The sequence below is a fragment of the Semicossyphus pulcher genome, unplaced genomic scaffold (genome assembly GCF_022749685.1).
Source record: "Semicossyphus pulcher isolate SPU_LCO1_2020_fin unplaced genomic scaffold, fSemPul1.0.p SCAF_3, whole genome shotgun sequence".
Classification (NCBI taxonomy): Eukaryota; Metazoa; Chordata; class Actinopteri; order Labriformes; family Labridae; genus Semicossyphus; species Semicossyphus pulcher.
The window spans coordinates 29,647,134-29,663,578 of record NW_027211704.1 but is presented as its reverse complement, the minus strand read 5'-3'; positions in this window follow the sequence as shown (position 1 = coordinate 29,663,578).

Genomic DNA, 16,445 nt, shown 5'->3' with positions numbered 1-16,445 from the left:
TGGTATCATTACTGATACTCTAAATATATTACAACCCTCAGCCTGATGTTTGCTGAAGTTTGATTCTCTTGTTTCCTTATGACCTTCTTCTTCAACGCTGAACACAACTGTTCCTTCAGTGATTTATTTGTACACATTATTAGTGATCTGTTCACATTAAACACAGTAATTGTAACGGGTGTGGTGAGGACCCAAAAGCAGCACAGGCAGACGGGATATCAGTCGGTAATGACCTTTATTATTCACTGCAGTCTTTAACAGTTTATACAGTGGCAGGGTGAAAAGTCTTGGCTCACAGTGATCTTCTGCGAGATCTGAGAAGGAGTGAGCCTGGTGTCGCTGACTGAAGGCAAAGCCAACAACAGGTGGATTACCTAGCTGGCAGACAGGTCCAGTGGTGAGCTGTGTAGCCACAGAGCCGAGCAGGTGTGTAACCAGGAGGGAATAGGCGAAACTCGTGGTCGAAGACAGAAGGCTGAGGTAATATCCAGGGCAGAGACGAGGCAGGCAGGTCGGGGACAGACGAGGTCGGCAACAGGTGATCAGTCCGGGGAAAAACGCTGGAAAGTCAGGCATAGTACAAGAGACAGGAGCAGGCTTAAATGCAGCCAGGGCTCTCACAGGTGTGGAGAGTTGGCCTGATGAGGAGGCGTGGCTGACAGGTAGAGTGGAGCAGAGACAGGTGTAGGGAGTTGGTCTGATGAGGAGGTGTGGCAGACTGGCAGAGTGGAGCAGACTGTGACAGTAATGTAAGTCCTGCTGTTTACAGCAACATGTATAAAACAACCTTTTGATTTTTTATCAACCATCACTTTTATTTAGTTGTTAAAAATCACACTCTGGGATACTTGTATCCCAGAGTGTGATTTTCTTTCATTTTTTTAATGAGCACTGTTACCACAAAGTTGCATAGATGAAAGTCAATAACTTTATATGCATTTATTTTATGTTTACTAATTATTTATTTTTTGGGGACAATTTATAGTAGCCAAATAACCTGCTCTGCATGTCTTTGGATGTGTGGGAGGAAACCGGAGGGCCCGGGGAAAAACCTCCACACAGGAAGTCACCAGCTGGTCGGCAGGTTCTCCCTGTGAGGTGACAGTGCTAACCACTGCACCGCCATGCCCCCCTTACATGACACCATGTTTGTTTTGATGTCATATTTTAGAATAAACCTTTCAAACAGCAGATATTTTGGATTGTTACTATGGCAACTCAAAATGTCTGCTGTGAGATTTTATTGGTGAGGTTTATTGAGGTGGAGTGTGTGGGGAGGAGGGGGTGAAGAGTAGGGGGGAGAAAGGAGGAGGGGAGAAGGGAGGAGGAAAAATGGAAGGAGAAGGAGGGGAGGGGGGGAGAAGGTGGAGAGAGAAGGAGGGAGGAAGAAGGGAGAAGGAGGGAAGGAGGGGGGAAGAAGGGAGAAGGAGGGAGGGAGGGAGGAGGGGGAAGGAGAGGTGAAGAACAAGTAGAGGTCTTCTACTTGTTCTTCCACCTCTGAGGCTTCCTCAACCTCGAGGAAGTGTCTGGCCTGCTTCCAGATGGACGGTCTGTTTTCCATCTTGGGAACATTCTCCTCTGACACTCCCGGCTCCTCCACAGCTTCAGGTGCGGATGGACCTGGGAGGTTCTCTTCCAGGACCATCTGCTCCTCCGGCTGCTCCTCTCTCCTTGCACTTTTCCTCTTAGGAGGCAAGTTCGTTGTTCAGTTTTCAGGAGCTGAACATCGAGCTGAGTTCCTGCAGCTCCCTTCCAAGCCGGTTGGAAGATCTGCTCCTCTCCTGTTCCTCTTGGAGACTCTGTGTCATCTCCTTCTGCTCCTGGAGCTCAGCGGTGAAACGTGCCTGGCTGAGTTTGTGCTCCATTTGAAGCTCCTCATAGTCCTGTTGGATGATCTTATGAACACTCAGTGGAGTCTTCTCCTCCAGCTCTGTCCAGAACATCCTCTCCTTCTCGAAGGCATTCTGATGCAGGACAGCCACCTCCTCCACCATCCTGTGACGGAGGGCGTCCTGCTCGCCTCTCAAGGTCAGGATCACTTGCTGGTCCTGAGATGCTCTATCAGCGTGAGCCTGCGTTTGCTGCTGCAGCTCACACTGAAGGCTCTCGGCCTGCTGTCTGGCACTGAGGATGTCCGTTTCGTATCTGAGGCTGAGCTCATGTTGAGAAACTTTCATCTGGTCCAGCTCTTCTTGGAGGAGCCTCTTCTTCTCTCTCTCTGCCTGGAGCTCTGCTGCAAACTTTTCAGTGCTGATCAAGTGTGCCACTTGCAGCTCTTCATAATCGGCATGAAGGTCTTTCTTCTTCTTCTGCCTGTTGGTGTCCCTGACTTGTGTGGCGATCTTAGTCGTGCTAAGAGCCACGTCAGTGCTGTATTTTTCTTTGTCTCTTTGCCCCTGTTGATGAACATTTCTTTTAGGCTCTTTTGTTTGGCGAGCTGCTTCTTCATCTCCTCCAGCTCTGCGACAATGAGCATCCTCTCCTTCTTCTCGTTGGTGCAGTGAGCCCTCTCTGTTCAACAGGTCGTTGAGCTGGCTCACATCCCGACGGAGAGTTTCCAGCTCCATCGAGGTGTTCTGCCGAGCTCTTCCTCCGGCCTGCTGTTGGGAGGCGTTCTTGTTCCCTTTGGCGTTTCTTGCTCGCTGCATTTTTTTGTTTGTTGATTGTCTTTGGAGGTCTTGACAAAGTGTGTCTCTCAGTAGTGTGATTGATTGAATGGTTGGGAACAGTCTGACTGTGGGACAGCTGCTCTCTTTTATAGGGATCTGATGATGATGTCACTGAACAATTTTGTCTCTCATTTTTCAGCTACAAACACGAATATTATCGAAATAGTAGTTGATATAAACTATAATTATGAAATAGCATTATGTTCTGTTGCAGCCTAAACTGACCAGAGAGATCGGGTGCCAGACAGAACCTGTCAGCACCAAACATGCTGCTGGACAGGTGAACATGAAGCCTAACAGAAGAGGCAAGGTGAGCCATAATGGGCAGCATTGCATATGATGTGCTTCTCCACATTTCTGTCATGTCAATTAAAAGATGTAATTTAAATCATGATCTTCAGATTTATCGAATCCATGTGTAATAAATGTATTATAATAATATTGATAATATTGACACTGTCAAGACATGCACATCCGTTTCAATTGAACAGATTTTTGTAGGTGTGACAGTTTTGGACCTTAGCCAGTTGTTTGGTTGCAATAAGCCTACTCTCAATAGAACTTCAGCTGGTGCTCCCACATTTTACTTTGTGTCGCTAGCTGCTGCTCAATGAACATAAAGTTAACTGTAAAGCCCTTTCTCTGTGCACAGCTACTCAGGCCCAACTCCTAACAGGAGTGTGTTATGTGACACGGGCACACTCATGGCTGTTCCTGAGGCTCTGGCAATCTCTGAGGTTCTAAGGACTAGCTCCACTCCAGTCAACAGACCAAGGTGTGAAGCGTCAACTGATGACTCAAGCTATCAGCTAGATGGCACAGACACCACCATTACAAGGTAAAGGATTTAGTTCACAATATTACTGCTGTTTCTGCTATGGTTTACAGTTTTAGCCATTGTTATGAGTCTTTTATTTAGAAACTATGTTACTGTTGTTGCATTATTATATTCTATTATATAGGACTGTGCTGTATCATTATCAATGTAAAATTACAATATGAGTTCATATTTTACTTTGACATGCAGTTTTGCATGTTATATAGTATATATAGTTTCCTGGCGTTTGCATTCAATAAAGTTGATTTTATAGACATATTTATATTGAATTGAGTCATCAATTCAATACATCAACAGTAAAGGCAATAAATATTACATAACAAAGTTGCTGTTACCCTTCAAATACTGCTGAAATATAATATGATTGAATTGCAACAGCTAATACAATAGATTTTACATTTTCAATACACTAACCCAAAAGCAAAATTTAGTTTTACATGCCATTCTCCAAAAGGAAAAACCTTCTACTTTTGGCTAATGTCTAGTTTATTTACTCAACTTTATGTTAAAAGTAGGTGCATATTCACTTCAATAATGTTCGTCAGCAAGTAAGTAAGTAATATACTTTCGTCAGTGGTCTAGTCAGCTAATATAGAAAAAAATACCAGCAGGGAACCTTCAACTGTGTGCATCGGTTCTGTTCACAGGCTCATCGTTTGTCAAGATATCGAAGGTGAGAGAGGACCAATTAGTATTAGGATTAGTAATAATAGGTTCTGTTCCAGTTGTACAGTTTAGTTCATGGATGCCTTCAAGATCCAAGGGATCTCAGGAACAACCTTCCACAAACACCAGGCCAAGCTCCTTTTCCCCACCATCAACTGGCAGTGGAAAAGAAACCAGGAAGACATCATCAGAGACACCATAGCTGGTGGGGATGTGACACTCAGTGGTGACATGCGTGCTGACTCACCAGGTGATAATTTACTTTATGCATGAGTATGTATGATAATTATTGTCGGCTAAGGCATAGAAAGAAATTTAAAAAAAATAATACATACTATATATATATATATTTCTCTCTTATATTTTTAGGACATTCTGCCAAGTATGGGAGCTATACTATGATGGATCTCAAAGCAAATGTGGTCACTAACATTCAACTAGTCCAGGTAAAACACTGATACACTGAAAAACGGTTGGAAATAGGAATTCATATTAGTCCTTTTGTATAATCTGTGAAGAGGCTATGTCTATTTTCTGTTATATCAGCAGAGCAATGAACTTGGAAACAGCTTACAGACTGAGTGGGAGGGCAATTGGGAAAAAAATGGACGTGTTGGCAAAAAATAGGAGAACTCAGGATGTCGCCTTGTGGAGGAAGAGTGTGGTGACCACCTTTCCTGGTCAGCATCAACCTCAGCATCAGGAGAAGAGGTTGTGGCCAAGTGGAGTTCAGTAGCCAACCACATCCAGAATGTCCACACCCATTACAACACCCTTTTCCCCAATTGTCTCCACCATCCCCTTGTCGGTGAGCAGGCAAGGCAGTGGCTCACGCCAAGTAAGTACAGTAATTCACCAACCAATACATAATAGTGATCTTCAATTGTATATCCACTGCCCTAGGGTTAGAAAGATTCTTGTATGCAGAAATACAGTGTTCTGAGATTTCGGTCTCTTAAAGTCAAGTCTCTCTTGGTGGTTTATATATGATCATGTTAACTTGTTCACAGTCTCATCCTGAAGTTTGCTCCCAAAAATATGTTGTTCTCCTTCATGGGAATGTTGTGCAGGTATTCAGTAAAGAACACAATTTGTTATATCTAATACAGTTTTTTCTTTATTAGTACAAACAGTTTAAGTGTTTTGTTGGCCATGGTAATGTAATGTGTTTCTTAATAGACTCCAGCTGACGGCGATGCACTACGATGAGAATGCACACCGACTTCATGCATCCACTGCAGCTAGAGAACTCAGATACTCCATTGTGTCCCCAAAATATAAACATGGGGACTTCACTGTGCGCCCACTGAAGAGTCAGCCTACTTCAGGTCATTTGTTTTGAGACATATGAGCAGCATAATGATTAATTTGTGGAAAATTGTGTTATAACTCTTTTATCTGTACACTGAAGGCTACATTGACACACTGATGGAGCTCCTTTTAACCACGTTGTGGAGGACCGGGGTCCATATCAGGAGCTTCTGGACCAGAGAAACTCTGCATCCAGTTCACAAGACCTGATAAAAAGGAGGCAGTGGTGAGACACAAGTCATGGTTCTTAAAGAACATCTGAGTTTGAAGCTGAATCCAAAAGGCCAGTGGACTTGGTTTAAGTACTTGAGGACGTTTCACCTCTCATCTGAAAGGCTTTTTCAGTTTTTAAACTGACTAGTGGACGGAGTTAGAAGAGAAGGCTTCTAGAGGCTTATATTTCAAGAACCAGTCCACCAGTCCACCAAGACTACCACTACTGGATTGGCAGCCACTTCACAAAATGGCCTCTGCTGCACAACCTGGCAAGAGGAAAGGTGAGCAAATTTACCATGTTAACCTCCTAAAGAAATGGCATGATCGAGAAGCATTGTTTAGTTGTCTTCCCCACAGAGAAGCAGAAGAACCTGCGCGGGACGAAGTGCAGTTGGGCCCAGACCTCTCCCCGCGCCAACGGCAGAGAGCAAATGGGCTAGTGGATGGTAATCAGGATGTCTTTTCATCCCTTCCAGGCTGCATCCACCTGATTGAACATGAAATACGCATTCAGCCAGGAAAAACGGTTAACCAAAAGCAATATCAAGTACCTGAAGCCCGCAAGAAAGTAATTGAGGAAGAGGTAAGGAAGATGTTAAAATTGAATGTCATCGAACCCTCAGAGTGCCTGGGCAAGCCCCATTGTCCTGATAGATAAGCCTGATAAGACAGTACGTTTCTGTAACGATTTCAGAAAAGTAAATGAAGTATCTGAGTTTGATGCATATCCCATGCCCCGGGTAGATGAGCTAATTGAAAGATTCATAACCACCCTGGATCTCACGAAAGGTTATTGGCAGGTTCCCCTGTCTGCAGAATCAAAGGAGAAGACTGCCTTTGCCACTCCGGGGGCCTCTGGCAGTACCGCATGATGCCTTTTGGTCTGTTTGGAGCTCCTGCCACGTTCCAGCGCTTGATGGATCAGGTACTAAAACCACATCAACCCTATGCTGCTGCCTATCTAGATGATGTATTCATTCACAGCCCCGACTGGGAAAGTCACTTACCTCGGGTGCAGAGAGTTCTTGAGTCCCTCCGACAAGCAGGCTTGACAGCAAATCCCAAGAAGTGTAAGCTAGCCTACAGTGAGACAAACTACTTGGGATACACTTTTGGCCGGGGTCTCGTCAAACCCCAGGTGGCTAAACTTGGGGCCATCCAGAATTGGCCATATTACCGGCGTTTCATCCCTGAATTTGCCATGGCAGCTGCTCCTCTCACAGATCTGACGACAAAGAAACATTCCCTTATGGTGAAATGGACCCCGGCAGCAGAGGAAGCTTTTGACAACCTGAAGGCAGCCTTGTGTTCCAAACCGGTCCTAACTGCCCCTGACTTCAGCAAGGAGTTTGTGGTCCAGGCTGATGCCTCGGAGGTGGGTCTGGGGGCTGTCCTAGCCCAGGTCAATGAAGGTAAGGAACATCCAGTTCTTTTTCTGAGTCGGAAATTGCTACCAAGGAAGAAGAACTATGCCACAGTTGAGAATGAGTGCCTAGCCATAAAATGGGCCCATGAGACTCTTATATATTACTTCTTGGTAGGAGGTTCACGCTGGTGACGGAACATTCTCCATTACAGTGGATGGCTAAAAACAAAGAGACAAACAATAGGGTTACTAGATGGTTGTTAAGCCTCCAGCTTTTTAATTTCTCTGTTGTTCACAGGCCTGGGCGGCGGCATGGAAATACAGATGCACTGTCCCGCCGTGAATCCTTCTGGTCCTCATTCACCCTGCCGAGGACGTCAGGCTCGGGGAGAGGGATGTGTGGCATCACGAGGGGACATGTAGTGGAGGGCCGCTACATACCAGTACTGGATTGGCAGCCACTTCACAAAATGGCCTCTGCTGCACACACTTCATTTCCCAGAATCCAGTCAGCTGTCAGAATGGCCACCTCAGCACACACTTCACCTCCCAGCATGCCTCATCCCTTGGACAGCTGTGGATGCTTAAGCCCACTAATTGAGGCTGGGCTGAAAGGTTTGAAGGAGGACAGAACAAGAGGAGTGGGGGAAGAAAGAGCACACGGTTGGAAGACGTGACAAAGGCCTTGGGAAAAGAGCACTGGAAGGCAGGAAAGTACCTTAAAGACGGGTTCTTGGTGGAAAACGGACACTTTTTGTTGAACATGTGGGGACTTTGGTTAAGTTAAGAAATGTGTTATTCTCCATGATGTTTTAAGTTTGTTAGAGGATTTTGATTTGGACAGAAGAATTAACCTCAGCTATTGTTTTACCCCCACAAAACCCAGAACTTCTGATTGAACCTGCATTGTTTGCCGTGTTTTGCTTAATCTTGCACTATCTCATTATAACCTGCCCTAGTGACCTCTCATGATCCTACAATACATAATATGTTGTAAAAACACATTACTTGTTATTGATGATTATGTGACTATGTTTGCCTATTTTTTTTTACAGGCACTGAGTTCCTGTCCAGTTAAGTATAGGCCCAGATCCTGTGACTCCAAATGACTACATTTCAGACTGCTGTGTACTGCCTGGTTGCACTCTTCACATGGAGCATAGTGTCTGAGACATTAACACTTTGCCCCTCAAGCTGCACTACTCCACCAGGCTATGGTCTATGGGTGATGAGGCATTTGGGGTCTCTTCCTAGTGTGTTGAATCATTTAGCTGTTTTGTTGTTTTTGGATGGTACTCATGAATTGCTTTTTGATCACTCAGACATATTTGAAATCAGTGTGGTTTATAATTTAATCTGTGAAACAGAGAAGAGTATGTAATCTAGTATCTCCCGCAGTATTTCCATCCAGGCAACTGCCACATCCAAATATATCTAGTTTAAAATGTATGTAAACAAAATAAGGTAATTGAATTCAAAGGTCCTCCTACAGAGACAATTATTATTGAACCACTACTGCTATTGAAACGAGTACAGCAACAACTACTGCAGCTGGTATTGCGACTACTACCACTGCTGCTCCTACTTCATATGATAAAGGGCCTTATGACATTTTTTATGATATGCTGTTATCACCATGTGAAGTTGCTGCTGCCTCTTAACCAGGGCCAGGACATTTCCATCTACATGAAAAATATATAACATGTCTAATTCCTGCTCTATTTTCCAATCAAACCTGTATTGCATTAAATTCTGTTGTATACTGTAAACCATCCTGCCCCAACAACAACTGGTGGAATGGACACAGCTGTGGACATGGTAGAGCTCCACCAATATTTTTATTGAAGGGGAGGGAGTTAGAAACTGGTGTAAGTTTCCCCAGTTTCAGGGAACTCTTGCCTGATGCCGGTGACAGCACAGGACGGGATGACCACCCTAATGTGCTGGACCAGGTATCCCCAGCACCACCGCACAAAGTTTCTGTATGCCAGGTGTCTGTAACAACTGCGAAAAATGAGTATACTATATCAATGGCAAGCCTTTTTGCAGTGCTTTGTCCAATATGGGAATAACTTTGTGTATTCCAAAACAAGGATAATCAGTATGGAAAGAAGGTTGGTGCTTCTACACTTCATAGAGTACTTGCTGACTTTGTTTACTACATGTTATGAATAAAAATCTAAATACTATTCCCTGTATAAACTGACTTTGATTTCCTAAAACTGTACTATTGAGCTCTGGTTCCTGCATCTCCCCGTAGAGCTGCCTGTATGTCCCATACACAGCCTGCAGCACATAAGGGTTGAGGGCAACTGGTTCGAAACCTGGGTGAGCAGTCACGCAGGCTGCACCCCCAATCTGCTCACACCTATGCATCACCTGCATGAAATGAAAGGCATCATTTTGTGGTGGTGTCTTGCATAGATGAATGTGTAAGTACTCGTGTAAATTACTTTCCTTCTGTTTTCAATACACACAGGCTTATAATGCAGTGTGGTCGCTATGTGTTTATAGACTTTGCAGTCTTGTCAGGTCGCAATATTACGTCAAAGATATGTTGTTTTAGGGTTCTTGGTGAGCCGTTACCTTTGCCACCTTCTTGCAGCAGATATTCTCTCTGGGAGAAAGCTTAGTGCAGTGACCACAAGAGCACCTGTTGTAAATAGAAAAGAAATCTAAGTGTTTTTCCATGAAAAGTGCAAAAACAGGGCTTTATGTTGAGCCATAACCAGATGTGAGGAGAAGGATGAACAGACATGAAAAGTCCTGGAACAGTTATCATGGGGCAAGACAGTTTTTTCCCACCTTTAATATGAAACTGGAGATGCTCACATAAGGTTGAAATATGTACTGACACAGAGCTACAACACTCAATTTTGCTTGTTAAAGCATCTCCTTCCATGTGCGTTTGTGGCACTGGTTTAACCGTGTGCCTGTGGAATCAGTACATATGCTTTTGAAGTGCACCAACTGTCGTAAAAGCAGCAGGGCACTCTGCATGTCCGCACTGAAATCTAATATTTGCCAGATTTCTGTGAATTGTAACTTGCCAAATCTTACAAACCTTACACGAGTAAGACATTTTGAAAAGCTACACTTAGCTTAAGTTGGAAGGAGTTGGCCCTTCATTAAGCTGACTGACGGCTGACTGTAAAACTTTGGCTGCCTAGCAAACGGTAACTAAAGTTGAATTTAGTTAATCAAGAGAAAGCATGCATTATGACACTTACATGCAATGGTGCATTTTGTGCTGCTGCACTCCTAAACTGTGCCCCACTTGTCAGTGAGCGCCGTGTCCCAATCCAGGAGCTGCGTCCTGTTTTGTCTCCTGCATGTAAACTTTTAGCATGCGATGCTGCAGCTGCTGTCAAATGCAGTGTCGGCTAGGTTACGCTTTCAGGGCTTTTCAGTTACATGAGGCAGCTTTTCAGTGAATGTATTCCGTTATCCACACCTTGCCCTGGTGTTGGATAACGCTGTGGCCACATAAACGAACCATCCACGGAGCGTTTACTTGTAGCGGCTGCACCTGGCTGCAGCACACACGGTGTGAGGTTGTGTGTGTCGACAGGCATCTCTTGTTGATTAAACATACATTTGAATGCCATTAGAAACGGTAGATGAAGTGCTGTATAACACAACTGCAGTTACTGATTTTCAACAGGATGTTATAAGTTACTGTGAAAATTTTAACATTTTAATGCAAAAAATAATAAACCACCAAATTGCAGCAAATCATAGCAGTGTTGCACTACACCATACACCAGCACTCACACAAATTTTAGTCTGATTTATTAAACAGATTTTTTTGCTATCTAATGTGAAAACAGAATAAACATAAAGCTAAAGCCAGTGTAACCATTTTTAAATGACATACAGTATTTAATTAATAAGAAAGGATACACAAATCACCCAAGAAGAAAATATCTGAGCTGCAGCAAATACGTTTTGTTGCACTTGGCAAAGATGCTGTGCAGTCAGAGCACAGCATCAGTTCTGATAGTATACTGACATTCAGCCAGAAAACATCAGGACTGTTGAGCTCTTAATGTGATGCTGTCAAAGACTGAGGGTGATTATTTTTAGAGTGGCTGTTCTGGTTTCACTTGCTGAGTGACTCATCACAGCCTCGGGAACAATCTCAAGTATTTTGATTTCCCATATTAACATTAACAAGAACATCTCCTGATGTTTTACTATGTGCACATATTTTATGATATGCTGTGCATTTGCTAGAGCCCAGTACTGTACTTATAGACTTGAATGCACTCAATTCTTGTAAATCAGTGGTTTGTAAATGAATGAGTCCATTGAGACCTATCTGAGTACAATTTTCAGTCAATGTCATGTTATTGAATGTGGTGGTGACGGTCCTTGTATCCAGTTTAATCCTTTTGAAATATGACTTAACATAATGTACACGAGACAGTTACACATGAGCAACGTATGTATATGATTTACAGTTTTTCTCAGTCGCTTTGGTGCATTTCTCACATCACTGTTAACATTTGCACAACAGTTAGTTCAACCTCCACAACATTTAGTCATTTGTGCACATCATAGTAGCAGTTTCTCATTCCTTCCAACAAATTGCAAATGCTTTTGGACATGCATCAATTGCTTTCATACAACTCTCTGCTGTTTTATAACATTATCTTTGCTTATGCCATGTCAGTCAAAATAAAATATACTTGTGAATGCTAAATAGTCATTCCCTATAAAACTAATAGTCCTCATTTCATTGTTTGAGTAATTACATACATAATGTTGAACTAGTTGTCAAAATCTGTCAAGCAAATTTTATAAATTTTTTAATCATTTTTTTCCTGTAAATGTCTCCTAAATTGAACAATTTCTCTCAGGTGAACCTCAGCCTTCACTGATCGGAAGAGGTGTGGGGTCAGCTGGTGCAGCCATCTCAGAAAACGGCGTCCTCACCCATACCCCCCGTCTTGGTCGATACAACACACAACATCTGCTGACTTTTTTAGACACTCTTTACAGGGACATTATCCCTGAGAATGAGAGGGGTCTAACTGGAGACCATCTGAACAATTATGTTGTTGTTTGTGATAATGTGCGTTTTCACCACTCAGATGTGGTCAGACAGTGGTTTGCAGCACATGATAGGATGCTGGTGGAATATCTCCCTCCCTACTCACCATTCCTAAATCCAATAGAGAGTTTTTCTCTTCCTGGAGGTGGAAGGTATATGACCGGCATCCACATACCCAAATGGCCCTGCTAGCGACCATGGATGCAGCATGTGATGACATCACAGCAGAGTCGTGCAGAGGGTGGATTCGCCACTCGAGGAGATACTTTCCTCGCTGCATTGCAAGAGATGATATTCGCTGTGATGTAGATGAAAATATGTGGCCAGACAGACAGGAACGTCTGGATGTGCATGAATGATTTACAGTACTGTGTATGTAGTATGTTCAGTTCCAATATGTACTGCAATATTGTTTACAGTTGTGCACAGCTCTACCCAAAGGGAGTTTATGTTTGTTTTTTTGCATTGGAAAACACTTACAGAGTAAACAGTCATAATGAAAACATGACAAAGCCATTTGACTATCTTGTTCATAAACAATGGTGTCAGGACTTTTCATCTTGATGACACTGACACTTTCACTGACATGAATACTTGCTTTTGAGGAATGAACTATCCATTTTGAGCAAGTGACATGCTTTTGCAGGTTATCAACTAGGTTTTGCAGTTTGTACTAATTGTTTTGAGAAATGCATTAACTGTTGTGCAAATGTAAATAGTGACGTGAGAAATGCACCAAAGCAACTGAGAAAAACTGTAAATAAAAACAAACAACTGTAATGCAACATTATTTTTGGCCACTTGAGGGCAGTGGAAGAAGCTGTAAACACAACATGTATGACCTTACATGTATTTGTTATGGCTAACAAGTTAGAAAAACACTTATATTCATTCTCTCTTCACCACCTAAAAACATGTACCTCTTTAGATGCTACATAGTTAGCAAGCCAGTCTCCAGCTTTATCTGCCAGCAGTTTTGGTTCTGTGTGTGTAGTGCACAGCTGATTCATTAGAGCATGTTTGCTAAATACAGCTGACTGCTGCTCAAGAGAGTCCAGTACAGTACTATAGCAAGTTGAGCATACCCAGGGTTTCTTCGTGTTGGCTGGCTCAGCAAATCCTGAAACCCCAGTTAGAGATAACATGTATCAGTTCCTCCCTTTTAGTACAGTCAAGAATTGCATTTAGGTCTGATACTGTCAAACATTAGGGGAGTAATGGCCCAATGATTGAGAAAAAATATGTGATAAGTACCACTAGGTTAATCAATTTCTAATCAGCGTTGTTGAGGCTGTACTAGCAGGTGTAAAATTGTCTGCTGTTTCTGCAACTTCATCATTCTTTCACTTTGGGGGTAAAATGCTTTGTGAAGCGTTAATCTCACCTGCAGAAAACAGAGAAAAATGAGAAGAGGTAGTCTGAAGGGGTCACATTTTCTTCAATGCATTTAGTGCATATCACAATGCATATAGTATGTGCTGCTGTAACTGCACAGTTTTATTAATGTTATGTGACATTTAAAAAATGTTGCATATGCATCCCTCAGCTGAAAATCTTCATCACTCACAGAAGATAATATCAGGAAAATAAGTGAAAAGTAAGTGCTTTAAATCCCAAACTGTGAACATAACCTCCACCTGAGCAGGTCAGGTGTGCAGCCTTCCTGGCCCTGAAAACTGTGGCTTTACCTTTACCATACCTTGCTCACCAATAAAGTTATTCATAGTACGACCCTCATGTCTATGAGACAGTGAGACCAGAACAATAAACCATACAAAGCCATACAACCACAACAATGAGCTTAAAGATACAAAAATGCTTAAAATAAAATAAGTAAAAGGGGGAAAAGAAAACATATGAGGGAAGGAGGGACTTTGTATAAAGACTACAATACAATACTTGTTCATTTTAGCATTGAACATTCCATTAAATTAGGAAAACAAACTTTGTCTCAGTTTGATAGCTTCAGGGTGAACTTGTTCTTGTCACAGTAAATTACTGGAGACATCTAGCTTTTTAAAGGCCCCACTGTTGCCTTTTGAAGACAGTACAGCACTCAGTCATACAATAACCTCTAGCATGGTTGTAGTATGCTAGTCTTATCAAGTTGCTGTGGCCATCCTCCCTGTTTTCTCTCTGTCCTAGTCCACTTGCACTTTAGATGCCAGCCTCAGCTAGAGGTACAACAGAAATCATCACAGATTAGCAACAGTGTGAAAAGCACAGCAGGGAAGGAGTCAACACATATTTTTGCTTTGAAGCTGGTCTCAGTCTCCTCTGCGTGCTCCATCCCAGCCAAATACAACTGGAAAGCACCAAAAGCCAGAAATTCCAACCTGATAAGCGTGCAGACAGAGCTGCAGCCGCCTCTCTGCAGCTTCCTCTCTGCTTTCTAGAACATTCAACTAAGAGATATTACATCGTACTGCAGCAGCCGGATGAGTATTGGAAAGTGATTACAGGATTGAAACCTGCCTGCAGCGTTTCATTTTTTTATTCAGTGCATTGGTGGAGTGGCCTTGATGTGGTTATCCTGTCGCCCACTCTGTGCTGTAATCCCTGCTGTCATTCAGCACTGCAGGGAGTTCAGATTGGTGTCATTTAAATGCAACAGTCACTGGGTAGATTACCGCAGAGGACGTGACTAAAAATAATAAAAAAGGTAACGTTGTCCGCCATTACAGCAAAGATAACAAGTATAAGGAGTTTTTTTTCCGGCCTTAAATAGTAATTATTTATGTTTTATTTCTTGATTCTGGCTGATGCTTTCCTCTATTTAATTAAGATTAAGATTAGAGTAATAGTCTTTGGGTAAAAGTCTTGTTTGTTTTGGTTGTTTGTTTGTTTTTTTGCAACAGGATGCAAAAGTGCATGAAAGCAGCTTGCTGAAGTGGAAGTTTAAAGTTATGTATTCAAATGTAGGATTATGAAATCTTAAATTTGCACAATTTAAAGAAATATGCCTATTTCACAATGACTGTGTGATGTTAAAAAGCATCTCAGCTTTGTGGAGCTTTTCAAGAAGTTTATTGGACAGCCTGCATTTATTGGTTGGCATTTTTGAGACAGGAAAGTCTGGAGAGAGAGGAAATGACATGCAGCAAAAGGCCTGGGTTGGAATTAAACTCATTTCTTGGCTCTTCCAGGAGAGCTACCAGAGCCCCTATAGAGCTTTCTAACCTTTTTATCTTGTTTCTTTAGCTGTTTTGGGTTTCCAACCTACACGTGTACTACTTTGTTTCAGTCTTTGTATCCTCATAAATGTTGTATCATGTCACGGCAGGCAGTTTTTTTCTGTTCTGATAAACCTACTTTACACTACCTTCTGAGCACCGAACAGCAGACGGACAGTCAGTGAATAACTTAAGAAGATAGTGGAGCATTTAGCAGCTAAAGGCCAGTTCTATCTCTCAGCGGTGTGTAAAGACAGTTTGGAGCTAAAAGAAGAGTCAATATTGGATTTTTGTGTTTGGTCACCAGAAAAACAACTTAAACTAAATGCTAATGTTGTTTCCTGACTGCTAGATTTTTAAATAGCAAACTTGCTAACACATTAGCTATATTAACAAGGTCTTTTGTGAGAAATGTTCCTTTAAATCTGAAAAAAAAAAAAATTTAATCTACAGAAACACATGAAATATAGTAGTGAAATTAAAGTATAAAACTGCAGTTATGTGTCTGAAATGTAATGAGTGGCACAGAGAGTAAATACTTTATGCAAAGTACAACTACCCAACCTCTATACTTAAATCTGTATGGTAATATTTTGGCGAGCTGAAAACATATCCATCAACTGGCCAGAAACATAAGTCCAGGATTGACTCTCTTTTTTAAGTTCTATTTGGGTCTACTCCATGAGCAGCCTCTTTCACATTACACATGACCATTTGATTAAGGGAAATTAAATTTTATATGCACCTAAAAGTACATTAAATGTCCATAATCACTCTCCACCCCTGGTGTGAAGTGTAATTCTTGTCAGCAAAACATTTAGTTGTAGATGTCAAAACATGACGTCTCATTTTACACAATAGGATCATTGTAGCAGGCAGGAGTGGAGCTTTAAAGGACCTTGTCACAATACTGCAATTGTCAAATTTCTGCCACTCGTGTGTGCAGCCAGCTATAACTCTAACTCCCAGAATTATCTTTAATACGAGTGGTTTAAATAAAAGAGAAAAAGATACAATAAATAGATTTTTTTGCTTTTTATTTTTGCAAATAGGAAAATAGCATTTCTGGTATTCAAAAAAAATACAGCCTGTGTTCAACCAGATACACAGACAGGACTGAGAGAGAGAGAGAAGAGAGAGAGAATTGGAT